We start from the raw sequence: 13,879 nt of genomic DNA, 5'->3' as shown, positions 1-13,879 counted from the left end.
ACATTGCACATAAACGAGGCAATGTATTCATTCTCTGTTCTTTCCCTTGAGGTGTGATTGAAAAACATAACAGCTGATGACACAGATTTATCTTGGTGAATATAAAGCTGTCTGTATTGTGTCAGCTAGGACCATTCTTGGACTAATCATGTCATGCCTAGTCAATGCATCCTCTAAATCAAACCTGGAAATCGATCAGAGAGCTGAAAGAACCAATACCTATCAATACTGTACACTGGCAGTGTACAGCCAGGTTGGGTCCATATATATTCCTTGCATCATTAAGCTCGAAACTCACACAACAAACTGGTAATAGAATTATTGAGCATAGTGTCAAAGAGGGGGAATGAGGTGGCGCAGATTTAAAAAGCCTAACTTCAATGAAAAATGTTTCACTCCGAATTCTCAAACATCCAATTACAGCACTGTGTGAGCTATTATATCTTAAAATTGCGAGGAGAGAAGGTTCACACACTAATTATCTGCAGCTGTAGAGGATGGGGGCGACTTAATTTGTGACTGAGCCACACTATTATAGTAGGCTTTATTGTGTTGTTTATCTTGTTGTTGTTTTTTTTTTAAAGGTTAAAGATTATTTTTTGGCAATCTTGCAATTATTGGATATATTACAGTGTAGATACAGGCAGGAAACGAGGAAGAAAAAGGGGGATGAGATGCATCAAAGGTGGGTATTGCAGGGGTGTTGCAGATATGTGGTATGCAATTTAGATCCATTAGGCCACCAGGACACAGTGGATTTTGTTTTTAAGTATGATTTTATCAATCAGAGAGGCTGACATTTTATCAAAGTTATGCATAGCTAATTCTGCTATGCAACACAACAGCTACTTGAACATTAATACGCTATGTAAAATATAGTCTTTTTTAAACAAAAATAAACTTACTACTTATACTATTTTAAATCTACAGACCGGCAATTTTACAAATCAAATTTTGCAAATATCATCGATGGTTTCAGTTTTTAAGTAACAGCCATGTCCATCATCCCAACCCTAAATTACACCTCACTATGTTTAAGACAAGTTGAACAAGTTACACACATTCCAGCTATAGCAAAAAAAAAATAAAACAAAAGCTCATCAAATCCTATTAGTGGCAGATTAAGAAGTGGTTGGCAATAGAAACTAAATGCAGGGATTAGAGAAGAAGGCAGAACAACGCCTCCACACCGCCCCCGACCTGTCACCTCCCCAATACACTGGCACCCCAGGACTTGGCTAGTGCCTTAAATCCACTGACTGTATGTGTGTGGTTGTGTAGGTGGTCAGTATGTTTTTTCTTGAGTCCCTAATTTCTAGGTTTGATACGCTCTGAAGCACAATAAACACAAAGTTAGTCCACAAACATCAGTTTTAACAACTCCTACCCTTTTCCATACACATTCCTGTCAACATCACAATGTCAACTTATGGAGAAAATTAATTAATAAAATTAAATAAATAAAAACCACAGACAGGCCCATAAAATGCAACTGATTGTAGTGTGGTGCTGATGACAACAAGCTGAGTGGTAAGATTTCTACGCAGCTTAAATAACCAAAACATCAAGAGCCACAAAGAGGTCACATTATCCAGGACAGGCCTGGCAGCATTTATGTCCATGACAATCTTATCTGTGGGAGTGGACCAGGGCAGGGGCTCAATGGGGGGCTGGACCAGTGACGTCACAAGAGTCTGGCAGTGGAAAATGGAGGGCAATCCTCCCCTTGTTGTGGAGAGGAAGAGGCTCGGCTCAGTGTCTGCGCTAATCGCTCCACGATGGATCAGACAAACAATCCCCTGACCTACTATGATACAACCTACTGTACTCATCCTCCAACACACAACAGTGTGGCACGAAACGACACGATAGCTTAGCTGATGGAAACTCCAATGAACCCCGCCCCCCCACCACCAATTTCACACACACACAAACACACACACACACACACACACACACACACACACACACACACCAACAACAACAACCACCACCACCGCCACCACAACCACCACTGCCAACCCACAAGCAAACACACACACACACAGTGCTTCTAAGATCCACACACAAATCCACTCACTCAGGATGTTAACCATATAGTGTATTAGCATTCAGCCCACAAAATAGGTCGGTTGAACACCTACAATCATGCTAGCCTGAGTGACGTACATTGCCTCCCCCTTGTCCAGAAAGAAACCAAATCAGAGACAGAAAAGAACCCCAAAACTTTACTGTGTTCTGCAAAGCTGAAAGGCAAAGGAGCCTTTTTAGTCCTTTTTTTATACACAAACCTTCTGCAGATATCAGATATTAGCCCCAAAGCTACTGCAATTCAGCTTCCAACAATACTCTTCATATCAGAAAAAAAAGACAGCCAGGCAGTCAGGCAGACAGATGTGGCACAAAAAGGGGGCATAAAAGAGGTTCTATGAAAGAAAATCCCCTCAAGGCATAATCCACAAATACATAACAAAAAGGACACACATTAATGCAATGAAAGATTTAGAATCTGTCACATATCCTTCATATGTCAATATGCCTTTGAAAAATTACACTCTGAACAATTACTAGTGTAATCAAAACAAACAAAAAAGTAATACAAAAGAAATAAGTGCTGCTATTACAATTAGCCTATCATTGCAATAACTGGGAAAAACTGCAGTGCTGTGTGAACACAATGAAACCTTAAGAGAAGTTGACAGAGATTCAATGATAGTATGTCTTCAATATTGTTACAAAATATCCTCAAGCTGGGTAACAAGGCTTGGCCTACATGGAGACTAACCTTTTTAAACATGACAGCACTATGCTTTCTCTACACTCAAAATACGAAACATGTAATGTAAGTTGGACTGTTCAGAAGAATAGTGTTTCTGAAAAACAGAATATTGAAAGTGGGACACCAAGGACTGCCTCAAGGCTTAACAACGGCTTCTAACCAGGCAGACACACATCAGGGTATCGCTCACAGCAGAGTGACACCGGCTAAGAAAGCAGGGCAGTGCCAGCAGCATGTTAGGCAGAGCCACCACCTCTGACTGTCTCACTCTCCATTATCCCTACTCCCCTGTCAGAGCTGCTTCCCTTCACCCAGCTGGTCTGTTTGTCAATGCACCCATTAATCAGGGAAAGGAGAAAAATGAAAGAGAGCCCGCAATCAGCTGCCTGCAGGGAATTAGGCCTGTGCACATTAGCCAGCCACACAGCCACCATGCACCAGGGGAATAAGGTAGACACACATACACACACACACACACACACACACAACCCCTCCCTGTAGTACCAAACAAAGGAGCTATAAGCCTGGCCATACAACTGTTACCGAAAGCCACAGTATGCCACTGGTATTCAAAATACACAATTATTAAGTTCTGAATATTTTACTGATAATGACAATCATTATGACCGTAAAGCAGCCAAATTGTTTACATAAACAAATTTGAACAAGTTCAAACTGAGGTTGTACCTCTGTGTTCCCACAAATTACCCCGCCTGCATTACTCAGATGAGCCTGGAGGGTGGGGTGGCAGATCCCAAAATGCAGGGCACAAAGCCTTCCCCGCCAAACTGGCCCCATACAATGGAGGAGTCAGCAGAGAGTTGGGGCCAGCCATTTGAGGCTTTCCTGTTTGCAGAGATGAGGCAGCCAGAGGCACATATGTATCAGAGGCCCCTCCACATGCTGCTGATCCTGGCCTGAATGCCTTGCTGAATAGGACAGCAGATGTCCTTTGTTGACCTGTAGCATCACATTCATCAGAAACTCAAGCGGCCAGCATGCCCTCCACACATAGACATAGACATGTTACTTAGGTTTAAGGCACCAGCTCTCAATACGGCACGATGGTACATAATACATATTTTGTTTGAAAAAGGAACAATTTCTTATTTTTAGATTACTATTTTACTATTATTTTTTTAATCAAATAACTGATTTCAAGTAAGCATAAGTAAATATAAAGGCATTATGGTAACTCTGTTAATAAGAAGTATTAGTAATTAATATTGTTATTAATACTCAAATTACACCATTTAAATACAATCAATAAAACACAATGTGTGTGGAAAATTTATTCTTTAAAAAGGGAGTACCATTAAACTCAAGAATTCATTAATTTCCACATAATCTTGGACAATTGAATCAAAAACCATTAACATGTACCACTTTCTCATCAGTCTAGAAATGGGAAAAGCAGAACTTCAGTATAAAATCATACTAAGGCACTGCTATATTCTTTAGCTACACATTGACAATGAAGAGACGTCTGGTTTGCAAAACAATGTCTACCCTGTATCTCATATACAAGTGAGAACAGTATTATATGAATGAAATTAATAAAACGAAATCAGTAAAACAGGCATCCTTAGGCCCTAAATCATTTTAAATTGAGTCATAGTTAAACTCTGAATCTTTTTCAATTCAGTGAAGCAGTGCAGCACTGACACATCACAGGTTAGTTGGTGACAAAGGATGCACTTGCTTACCTATGTCAATGAGAAGCATGCGCAAACAATAATTACAAGTATAACAAGTTTCACAGCTGAACTTTCAAAGTATTTCCTGAAGAATAATATGTAATAATCTAACTGATACAAATAATATGCATCTCATAAGCTTAAAAAAGATGTAGCATTGCTTTACAGGGTAGCTGAGGTTATACAACTGATATATCTTCATTACCTTCTTTCCACTGTGGAAATTCTGGCCTGTACAAAGCATTAGCCTATGCATAAGCCTATTCACTACTTATACTGCCTTTAGATTTAGCACTGCCACAGCATGACCAAAACAAGGTGAAAGTTATAGTGGTTGCTGCTCCTGTTCTACTTCTGGTGCTGAATGAGTCCTGAGCTTAGCCTGTGCTTTTAAGTATATTTGGCTGGAAGTCACAGTAGCAGCATCAATCTCCAGCACTGCCAGAAATCCAAATTAAAAACATAATTGAAATATTTATGCAGATCAGGTTAGTGGATCAGGTACAGTGGATTCATTCTTGCCATTTTATAACAAACAAGACCAAGCGCAGGCATATGCACTGTCAGCATACCAATAGGTTTGCTCCTGTGTGTGTTACAGTGTGTCTGTGGTAATTCTGATATATGGTGTTATCAGAATCCAGATACATACATACAGTTGACTTCACTGAAGAAAAAAAAAAAAAAAAAAAACTCTTTTGGGTTCAAAGTCTCTACATTTAGTACAGTATTAACAGAGTTTATTTGGAAAGCAACTTGATCGAAAGGATCACAACAATAGTCGCCTATAATGACTAACTTTACCACATGGACAATATAAAATCCCTCACAACAACAAAACTATCTAATATAGACATGAATATGGACCTACATATAAAACTGCAGTACAAGTCCAGCAACATTCCTGCATTTTCAGCCTCAACTGTTCTCAAACAACCTCTATTGACACCTACAAATCCTAACACCCCAACATCAACAGTATATGTTGCTTGTATGGAAGAGGATTTTCTTAACCTTTGTATCAGGGGTGGTTGCCATTTTTGGTTTCACTTTCATTTTCTTTCCTAGACCTTAAAATGGTTAAATATGCAAGAGTTTTGTTTCCCTTTAGATTCATAGTGCCTGTCTGCTGGAGTTTGATACAGTTTATTAATACCAGAGACTCAATGATTAATACATCAGTTTGATGAAAAATGTTCATTTGGTTGACAGTTAACGGTAGAATAAAACAGGTAATATTGGGATAGAGAAGAGGATAGCATGCATTATAAGGGCTGAGGCCACATTTAAATTACCAGCTTGATATTAGAGGTGGTTTAAAACAGCTGATGCTTAAGTAGCCATGACTTGTGACTTGTAAGCCTTCATTGATCAAATTGCAACCTTTGGTAAAAACATGTTCACTTACGTCACAAGGCAGACTTACAGCACAAGACCAGCAACTTTGGTTTCTAACTGTAATTTCAGAGTTTGTAATCTGAAATTACGGAGTGAACCCAAAAAGGCTTTAAGTGGCAAACTGAACATAAACAAGGAAAGTTATTTATTATGTTTAGAGGTACTTCATTTCTAACAATTCCCTTTTTATGACTATCCAAATAGTCAATTACTGCCCAGATCAAGAAATATCACAAATGATAAGAGATATTGACTTTGCAACTGTTCAGAATTTCTGCCTCTGCATCAAAAGTCTGCCCCCGCAAAAGGCAGTGAATGTAAAACAAATACATTCCAATGACCCAATCTTTAAAATAGGGTAGATTTATTGATTGAGTACCTTCTGTAAATATAGCTTTAATAGTACATGATGTGCTTTAAATAGAAAGATTTGAAAGAGTTCTTAAAAACCAGGCGGTGGTTGTGAGGCTGTGTGCAGCTCCTGGATGCAGTCATTCGTGCCCCTGTTATGCCCTTATACTTTCTCCCTTTCTACTTTTCTGACATTATTAAAAATAGAGGAGATAAGTGGACTGCCCTCTCCCTGAACCCTTGAGCATTTAGCTGTGTTTGATTCCAACTTTGACTGTTACACATTGCACTATAGTTATCACTGTGTCACACTCTCGTAATTCTGTAGCCACAATCCTGAGCCACAAATCTCTGGATTTGCAGTTATTGGAGGTAGACTCATACCAGACATGGCTAGTATTTCCAATATTCCTAAACGAACATTAGAAAACTAAATTTATTTAGGCAGAATATTAGAATCAACTTAACAGCAATATGAATACAATTTATTTTGGTCAATACAGAATAAAAGGAATGCAATTTGAGTTTAGTGCATATATCTATATACTATAGGGGTCTGGAAAATAATTATCATGGAAAGCTAGACACTTGACAAGTGATATAAAGCCCATAGTATCGACAGACAATCTGCATGCTATTTCTCCAGAATGTAAATGCTGCTAAAGCAATAAAATACCTTTTGATCAACTATACTTGTTGGCTACTGTTTCATTATAGATGCAGGATAATTTGCAATTTTTATTAATGGCACAGCTATTCTAAGAAACTAAATGCATTTTTCATACAGATGACTGGCTGTTAAGGACAGCTCCTTCTTTATGTGGCCTCAGTTTGTTTTAAGATGAAATAAATAAGTAAATAAAAAGTCACATTTTTATGGAGATCACTTTGATGCGTTACATTCTGCGTCACTTTATTTTAAAGATGCTGTAATATTCATGCTGATGACCTACTTTTTAAAATTCTGAAAATAAAGTTGGTCTTCCAGTGAGTGAAATACTCAAATGTATCTCCAGAATATCAACTTTTCAGGAATTAAGTTATCACAGCATGAGTCTTATCTTGATAAACCCACATGAATTGATCCAATTTGGGATTGGATTTTCCGTTCTCCTAGAAAATCTTTAACCAAATACTAAATATTTAAAAAAAAAAAAAAAACATATTTTTTTCTTTTATTCTATATATTTTATTTTTCCAAAGCCTCAGGTCCATTTTCTGTCGAACAATTACAGGTCATGCACAGTAAAAAGGATTGATAAATTCGAAATGCCTCTTCAATTGTTCATTTCGTGGAAGCAGATTAAGAAAGAAACATTCTGAACTCAAGTCAAAATCAGTGTCACTTTCTGGCCTTCACAACACAGGGCACGCGTGACAAAAACTTTGCTTTCAGGGGCTTTACATATAACACAACCGCATGTGAAAGACTGGATAAATTAAGACTGAGAAAAAACCGTAACAACCCATACTAAACTCAGCACTGTACTTTGAGATGTTGCCGTATACAGACTTAACGAAATGTTAAATGAAGGACTGCACAATAGAAGGTAGCACTAGTTACACAAGGCATATGCTGGGTTAGTGATATGGTTCACTACAGCACAATGAATGTATGAATAGCAGGAACAGGAAAAAAAAGCTTGTTTGAGAGGGATTTTGAGAATCAGCACTATGGGGGGCCCACATTCACAGTGCCATTCCATTGTTGAATGCTGTTCATCTAGACAGCCATCCGGCCAGCTAACAGCCATTTCTCTTCCATCTAAAATGCTCTGCAGTTATTTCAAATGGTGGACATGAATACCAGAACAAGGGATAACCTCACTAGAATTTTTTAAGGCAAGAATTATCAACAAACACACAATATATAGTCTACTAAAAGAATGTTGATGCATTTAATCCACTTTGTTTTGGTATATATTCTCCCTGGGAACATCATGCAGTGCTACTGCCATGAAAGAGAAAAAAAACACAAGAACTACCCAAGTACTCTGTGTATTTTGAATAACAATTACACACTGTTATTTTCCTTGTAATTTCCCCATTTGGTGTTTAGTCATATCACAGCAGGCCTCTGCAGCTAGATTTAAGCCCAGGAATGTCATTAATTATTAAATATACTGCATGTGGCCTACTTCAACCTTACACCTAATGTTGCCTGCAGACAATGCTCCATGAGCATCATTTCAGCAAGGTGAACAGTAAGGGAAAGTCATTATGTCGCCCTCTAGTGGTACCATTCCAATCTTACTAAAACAAAGTGTGACTTCTCCATGGGGAATTTTGTGTAAATTTAACAGATGTATTTAATAAAAACAATCATTAATTGGTGTTCTTTAGATTAACCACATAAAATAACTTTTTATTGTCTTAATCTACTGGGAGTTAAACATACAACATACAACATACATATGTTTTATACATGATTAAATATGACAGATTCTTTTATTTGATGATTAATTTGAAAAATAAATTCTGTCTGTGGAAAGATAAATTGGCATTTACTCTACAGTGAATTTGACATGCAGTGTGGGTGGCAGATACAGAAAAATTCAACAAAGCTCAATTTTAAATTTGTACTGCAATATCAATGCTGTAACAATATTTTGGGTGTGGCTATTAAGAGATGTAACATACCAGAAATAGTCTCTAAGAAAAAACTGCAGCAATGTGGATAGGATGACCAAGAAGGTAGAGACATTTTTTTTTGTCCAGCTTGCCTAATAATGCAAGTTTATGGAAATGATGTCACTTACCAGCTTACCAACAGAAAAAGAAAACATTTTAGCCAAAGAATATCACAAAATAGCTAAATTCAAGACAATGTTTCATATCACAATGTTGATACTGTTTCCACATATCTACATATTTATCTGTTTCCTTCCTTCCTGTAAGATACTTTTTACTACCAGTATGCATATCACAGAATGAATTTGAAGCTTATTTAATTGGTTCTTAATTATGTTGCTATACTGACTTTCTGTGCAGTGTTGTGTTTCAATGTAATGAAAGTTGTAACGTTAAACTTTTGATTGGATTTATTTATATTCTTAGTGAGATATTCATCCTTACATGGACAAAGGTTCCTACAAGGAGACCTCAAAGTTGTTGCTCATTTCCCATAGCTTTAGGATTATGTTTGTTTGCGCCATTGTTTAACTGAGATTCACACCAAAGCCATCAAGTCAGTTACTATAAAGTGTATACAAAGTTGCCGCTTGGGTTAGGAACAGTAGAAGAAGCAGCAATGACCAAACATCAATTGTGGACCTTCTATAAGAGGCTGTGAAACATTTAGAAAGGAGGGGTACCTAAATGAACAGTTCACCTCTGAGCAGAAATGCCTTTGTCCATTAGTGCTAGCGCTAGGCAAAAATAATCAATTGCTGAGGATTATCCAATGTGATAATAGGGCTGCCCCTATTATGGTGACAGACAGTAAGGATTCGGCCTAGGTAAGATAATGGAACAGTGAAATCTGAAGGCAAATCCTAGGTAGAAAATGAAAAGGATCCAAATCATTAACAGGAATCATTAAGAATGTATAGTAACAAATAAAGGAAAGCAATAACTATAATTATTATCAAAACTAATTGCTAAAATGATTAAGGCATTTACTTTTTTACTTTGTTTAGTTGTCTACTTAAATCAGACATGTATCTAAACTAAAACTTAATTGAAGCAATATAATTTTGTCTTCAATGTAAACCAGTTTCCAGGACACAAAGGAGACGAGGAGGAAGAGGGAAAAGGATGAGGCTTTTTAAATGTAACAGATTAAACCCCGTAGCTTTTTATCCCACGCTGCAGATGACTGCAATTTATTGCATTCATCTTAAAATCAATGTGTAAACCAGTCACTGAATATAAAGTGAGCCAAAAACCAGAGGTTTGTTTTACTGAGAGCCATTGATATAGGGTAACATGATCAATCCTTAATGGAGAGATCATAGGTTTGCTTCCACAAAATAGCTGTCCAAAGTGTCCTTGAAAAGCACGTAACTATTTTTCCTGACCCACTGTAAACTGTTATGGCCCGGAAAAGCACTTTATAATGTCAGTGAAAAAAACAAATGTTTCAACTATTTAGCCAATGTTATTCCTCTCATTAACTACTGTACAGTTTTGTCCTGCAGTGTCTCACCCCTTCAGCTCTCTCTCTCTGATTTCTGCTTTCAGGTTTCAGAAAATCATCCAAACATAATCATCCATCCTAGAATATATCCCTTCATCTCCACTAACTGCTACTCTCCATCATGGGTGGTACCTTTGCTAGACAAAAACCTAAAATTTCAAAGAGCTCATCAAGAATGATGATTAAAAAGTTCATTTCATTATCATGCACTCCCATGTGTTTTTCTTTGCTGCTATAATAACGTTGTTTCAATGGGCTGATGTTTATGGGCCATGAAACTGGGTTCTACACGTGGTAGCCAGCAAATGTCAGCTCTCAATCTCTGCAAAATTAGAGGCATTGTCTTAAAATGCTTGATGGGCATGTAGCACACTCATACTTTTCGAAACAACTCGTTCATTGGCCTTTGTTTTCAATGATACTTTGCTATTAAGCCCTCCTTTTAACATACTTTTACCTGATGCATCCCTGCTATGACTCAGTCTAGGCCAGCCACGCAGCATAAATCTCAGTCCTATCATAACATAACCACACAGCCCACAATGTCGAGAGCAAAAATTGCAGCTCTACTAGATGCCAGCACTATACCACATCTTGGCATGTTACAAATAATAACCTGGCTAGCAGACAGGCAACAAGACTTAGTTAGTTTAACAGCAGATGTTGACTCAAAGCTCGATAGGCTGGTCGTACAGAACACCACAGATAAAATGTGGCTGCGTTTGACATCGATTCAAACAAAGGCAAGAAGCGACAGACATATAGAGAGATGGTCCCCAGTAACTAACGTATGGCGTTGTAGCCAGAGACACCTCTCAACCAGGCAGCTAACATACCAGAAATGCATATGGGCTTATATTAACCAGCATCTCTTTCAAAAAAGGCAGGGGCTGCGATACATGAACGTTATCTTTTGGCTTAGAAAGCTAATAGCAGTGGCAAGCTAGCAGCAGTCACCTGAATATCACAGACTCCCCACTTACATTAGCTTTGTTATTAATGAGTACCCTACTGGTGGTGGAGAATGAAAAGGGGAAAAAAAGAAAAAAAAACAGGCTTACCCCTTATTTTGTCTTCTGGTGAAAAGGCTGACGATCTTATTTCTACCGCGTCACTCTATGTGATATTTCTGCAGACATGAAAAATATCTTCCTTTGCTACCAACGCGTAGGACTAAGCTAAATCGAATTTTAACGGTTAAAAATCCCAGGTGAAACTGGTAACGTCTTTCCGTTGAATCCGCATCCTCGAAAAAGATCTTTTCCTCCGCGCTGCTGCTACCGATGCAGCGCGTTACGAAACCAAACCAGTTTTTTTTTTTGTTGTTTTTTTTTTTTAAATCTAGCTTTCACACAAAACGGTAGAAAAAAAAATAGGCGATGAGAAGAGCCTGTTTTGAGGAGGCAGGTATGAGACGGATATCCGCAGCAGCAGCAGCAGCAGCAGCAGCTTCTTCTTCCCCCCGCGGCCGAGCATCCGAAGGGCCGTCCGTACCTCACTCACTCCCGCTCCCTGTACCCCCGTTCAACAGGGAGAAGAAAGGAAAGTGGAGGTGGTGGTGGCAGTTAGGGGTGTGCGTGTGTGGGGAGGGATGGAGGGAGGAAGGGAGGGAGGGAGGGAGGAGGAGAGGAGAGAGAAAGAGAGAGGGGGGGGGGCGCGCGTAGGTGGGTGGGTGTGTGGGTGGGTGGGTGCTGACCCTTCACAGTCACATGGGAAACACCGTGCACATTTTTTAGTATTCTCAACAATAAATGAGCGAAGAAGATGCTTTGTCTCTGTATCTGGTGCTGTCCCTGGTGCTAAAACTGATAGGTTCCTCATACCAGACGTTTTGGTATTTCAAAACAGCTTTTTGAAAACGATCTGTATCCTTGCAGTCAGGTAAGGAATAATATGAGGACATGCTACAAATAGCAGCATAGAAAAACTAATTTATATGGAATGCATCACCTTCAGTCCCCATGGGGTTGCAGCCCACTTAAACATCTCACTGATCCTCAAAGCTTGAAGTTCTCCAACCATCCCATTTGTAACTGGTGAGGATTTATTAAAAGGGAAAGTAAAAAGTAAAGAATTCCTGACCAACAAGTCCCTGGTAGTTTGTGCGTTCATTCATACTGTATGTCATACTTTAACCATACATCATACTATAGGATTACATTATAGTGTTTCATTGAAACATGTATATCATCACTTTTTATTGAGTGAAAAATTTTTTTAGGGGAAAAAAAAACAAACAACGCAGTCTTGATGTCTTATTGTTCAGGATTTGCTCCATTCGTCTTAGCATTTTATCTCTGAGGAACTGCTCTTGCAGTAAATTATTCCTGAGACACTATGTAACACCTGGCTGGTGTGTGACATCAAGCAAGTCATCAAGATCTGGGTTATTCATAAAACCCCGGAAGATCCTCATGCAAGAGAGCCTCAAGACCAGGAGAAGTGTTTTCCCCATGTGTTTTTCTCTTTTGCACAGTATGCCATAGTAATGTGAGCAGTGATTTAATTGTCATTGCAGCTAACTTAGAAAACTCAGGACACCCAAACTCTGACACCTAAATGATTTTTGTGTCTTTGTGTTCTCTGTCAGCACTGTGTCCGTCTCTCTATAGGGTGTGTATCTGTGAGTATGGGTGTAGCTGAACCAACAAAGTGGTGGTGGTGAGGGCTTTATGGGATTATGGGTCTCTTAGGGAGGACTGAGCAGTTTGGAAAATTGCACCCATTATAAGCAGTTAGTGGTAATGAAAAAGTTCTGCTGTGTTGTTAGTGTGGTTCCAGTATTTAGCATTTTTGCTGTGAATGTATTATTGTTGTTGAAGCTTTCCAAGTAAGCAAGCTCCTTTCAACTGCAGCTATAGCATCAATGGTTGCTATTAATTTAAAGTATAAGCATATTTCAGCAAATTTGTCACTGCTCAAAAATTTGTATTGCACTTAGCACCTGACTCAACAGACTTATTTCAGTGGGGTTGATGGACAGTTGAACTAAGGTGAGGCAAGCCTCCACTGGTTTAAAGGGGGGGCTTGTGTGTCCAAGTTAACACTGTCAGCCAAAGTTATTGGAAAAGTGGGTGTTGTCACTGATTTTGGTGTGGATTAAAATAGTTATTTTTAGGATTTGGAAAATTATGAGGTTAGCATGTAGGAGTTTTAAGCCATATCAGCCAGATTTATGATGGAAAATGTATTATCTAACCATGATATCATAAACAGATAAAATGATGACGTATCTCGGTTGACAATTTGTTTTACACTAATTTTTCTTTAGCAATTTTATACAAAATATATATGTCCTCATGATGGTCTGTTGCAAATAGTACTTATGAACAGTGGCCTAAATGTTACAGAAATGGGCTTTTAGAGACCGTGGGGGCCTAGCTGCCCCAAATTTCAGATTCTACCACCAAGCAAATCATCTTCAGTACATACCCAAATGGCTACAAAAAAATCAACAATCACAACACCCCTGGCTGGATGTAGAACAATATGACTTCCAAGAACTATCACTATCAG

The 13,879-nt window shown here is 38.5% G+C and overlaps 1 protein-coding gene across 2 annotated transcripts in view; it reads right to left on the bottom strand.

Moving 5' to 3' along the window:
* LOC120802304 (spectrin beta chain, non-erythrocytic 1) overlaps positions 1-11,881 on the bottom strand; it is a 54,133-nt gene extending 42,252 nt beyond the window's left edge. The window contains exon 1 of one of the 2 annotated variants that reach the window (XM_040149979.1): positions 11,425-11,881. The gene's annotated coding sequence lies outside the window, so the exon portion shown is untranslated. The remainder of the gene's footprint in view (positions 1-11,424) is intronic. The other variant, XM_040149977.1, reaches the window with a different exon arrangement.
* Between the last annotated feature and the right edge of the window lie 1,998 nt (positions 11,882-13,879).

Source organism: Xiphias gladius, chromosome 17 (assembly GCF_016859285.1).
Source record: "Xiphias gladius isolate SHS-SW01 ecotype Sanya breed wild chromosome 17, ASM1685928v1, whole genome shotgun sequence".
Taxonomy (NCBI): Eukaryota; Metazoa; Chordata; class Actinopteri; order Istiophoriformes; family Xiphiidae; genus Xiphias; species Xiphias gladius.
Note: the sequence above shows the minus strand (reverse complement) of the source record. Positions and strands in the feature narration are given on the sequence as shown.